General features: G+C 35.8%; 1 protein-coding gene across 2 annotated transcripts in view; it reads left to right on the top strand.

The window, feature by feature from the left end:
- Positions 1 to 233: 233 nt before the first annotated feature.
- The window catches only part of LOC110457770 (ATP-binding cassette sub-family G member 5-like), a 47,024-nt gene continuing 44,302 nt past the window's right edge, over positions 234 to 2,955 (top strand). For both annotated transcript variants that reach the window (XM_021509158.1, XM_021509155.1), the window contains exon 1: positions 234 to 385. The gene's annotated coding sequence lies outside the window, so the exon portion shown is untranslated. The remainder of the gene's footprint in view (positions 386 to 2,955) is intronic.

Genomic DNA, 2,955 nt, shown 5'->3' with positions numbered 1-2,955 from the left:
AATCACAACTATATTAGTAAAATATAACACAAAGGCTGCCTTTTGCTTCAGATTACGTGTTTCCATTAATACATTGCCAGTCACAACATCCTTTCGATAGTAAACCTAGTAAATGTGACTCGTTCAGCCAAGAGGATGTTACACAATTTTAGTGATAAAGGTGTTGATTTTGCCATTATCATCCAGAAGCTAGTCACCAACTTATCGCTGTCCGAGGTCCAGTCGCGGCTAGCCCGTCCTGTAAGATAGAAAGCTATAAATCAGTTCATGTAATCAGTAGTTACACAGTTAACAGATGTGCCGTTGTTTTGTAGTGAGAACGTGTACATCAACAAAGGGGGATAACCAGCCAGTCATGACCTAACAACAGACACAACATTTGTTTGTAAGTTGTATTTTTGTTTTTGGTATATTCTTCTTTTTTTAATGTTTAATTCTGGTATTGTTTTGCAAAAATGTAACACGAGTATCGTGTCAACTCTACAGGATAATCAGTCGGTATCGTACTAATGATGTTAAACGTTTGCAAACACTGATTGTGTGTTGAGTTATCAGTGTGAAAACAGGGCAAAATAGTTGTAATTAAGTGGTTAATATGTTTTATGCACGTTAGTAAACGATTATGCACGAATCTGTCACAGCTAGTCTAACACTGAATAAAATAGCTGATAGTTTTGGTATTCACTTAAGTTAATTGGCTGAGACGAAGTAAAATCAGACAAAAATATACAAAATTGAGACTTCCAAGTCTACTTCAAACAAGGATGTATTAGGAATTCTCATTAAAATCCAGGACGTGAAATAATAGGTTTCGAAATGATAAATAGGATATTGCCCTACCGCGAGTGTAAGGCAGATCAATCTTCACCCTCGTAGGAGATTCTTGACTGTCTAATCCGAGGTTTTACCGAGGGTAAGATAGTCAAGAATCTAAGCTCTGAGGGTGGAAATTTCTCTGTCATATCCTCTAGATTGGAAATGATCTGTTTTCACGCCCATTTTCTAATAAATAAATAAAATGAAAATAAAGACACACATGTGCACTAAATGTATGTAAACAAATGAACTTTTGTTTTTTTCTAGCTCATTTGTTTCAGCGTTTGAAGTACTATTAATTTATTTGTCAAATTCCATTAATTGCTCATTAAACAAAAAGTAAACAGTTGCAATGTAGTTTCAAATAATGTCGAACCTTATTTGATCATTGACGTCCCTGATTAGGATACAATAATGCAAAAAATACACATCACACTGATACTGGGGTTAAACTTCATCAGTACGCGTGCGAGCATTCCATCTCGCGGTCAAAGGTTTTCCGTCGGCACGAGTGTGCGGTACACATATATGTGTAATTTCTGGTTAAGTTCTCGCTAATGTTTCGTGCTGGATATCCACTCAGGATATGAAAAAGATGTCTTCCCTAACCGGAAGTTTGGACGCCTCTTTGCAATGAAGGGGAAAGCTTTTCTTTCATTAATTATGGCATGTCCTTTCAATAACAGAAAAGAACAGTGGTCTACAACGACTCACGACACTTTGAACACGTTTCGAATGATTCTTCTTCTACTAACAGAGACATACCAAAAAACCTATCTCAGCTACGTAGGTATCAAGCACCATGAATTAAACTCACCTTCATTAAAGATTTCATAACAACTGAACATATAAGTGTTTCAAATTAAATACATAAATATACGACAAACTCTATCGTACTGTGCATTAAATCATTTTGTGACTAAATTGTATGTATTATCGAATATTATTTGGATTGATGTTAATCTATTGTGAAGAAAAAACGTAATATAGGAACTAAACCTGATGTTCAATACAATTGTTTATCTTCAATATTTGTTGTAATTGAAATTGAAATGAAATAAAGGCAAATTTAAAAAGGATTCGTGTTTCTTACAAAGCAATTTGCATCCACATGCCTGATCCTGAGAATACCAGGAAAGTACATTTGTCAAAAACGGTTGAAACATTATTTTCCTAATGAGACTTTGCAATGCATGCTGTATGTATCATGCCTTATCGTAAAAACACAAGGAATGTTTGTTTGGAGTTTAACGTCTTCGCAAACTTCAGAGTGATATGAGGACGGGTGCCTATCGAGACACCGTCTGAAACAGAAAGTAGATAAAAATGAAAGAAGACAGGAGAGACAGGAAAGAAAGGAAACGAAAAAGAAGTGTTGCAATGAAGGCAGCATATTAAGTTTGGTTTCTTCTATGTTGCCTCTTACGATAATTCAGCAGGCCTATTCCTTCCCCGAACATGCACGGGTTCACTAGGAAAGTAAACGCTTTGAATATGTCTCGGACCATGGTTGTTCTACTGACATAGGTGTTTACATGTACTACAAGTAACGCAGCAAAACAGAAGCCGATACTGAAACACCATTGTGCAAACCACATCTCTTTATGACAACAGTACAATATTGTTTAGCATACCTACCAGTAACAATCTTTATTCAGTTTGTTATTTCGGGTTTTCATACATTAGATATCTTGTTGAATCCGCCGATTATTGATTCAATGCAAATAGTATGTATGATTTTTACCATTCGGTGTTTTCGTATGTGCTCAATTGCATGAAACGAATTGATCGAACCCAACATGTAAGCCAGGACAAAATTAACCCCATTTCTTGTAAAATGGCCTAATCAATATTGAGTTGCGCAAGTGTCTGCTAGGCGTGCTTAAACACGCTTCATTGGTCTATCGCTGGCATCAGTTAACAAGGACACCTACTGGCTTTATTACTACATGTCACTACATAATACATAACCTTTCTGCCTCTTTAACGAACAGATATGTACAATGTTAACATCAATACAACTAGCACGTCACTACAAATATCACATTTACCTGGTTAACCATTAATAACATTAGTTAAGTCACACTGCCATTTTTAATATTTGTTCACGGGTACTGATCATTTAAGGACACACTTGCA

This window comes from Mizuhopecten yessoensis, unplaced genomic scaffold (assembly GCF_002113885.1).
Source record: "Mizuhopecten yessoensis strain PY_sf001 unplaced genomic scaffold, ASM211388v2 scaffold9309, whole genome shotgun sequence".
Classification (NCBI taxonomy): Eukaryota; Metazoa; Mollusca; class Bivalvia; order Pectinida; family Pectinidae; genus Mizuhopecten; species Mizuhopecten yessoensis.
Note: the sequence above shows the minus strand (reverse complement) of the source record. Positions and strands in the feature narration are given on the sequence as shown.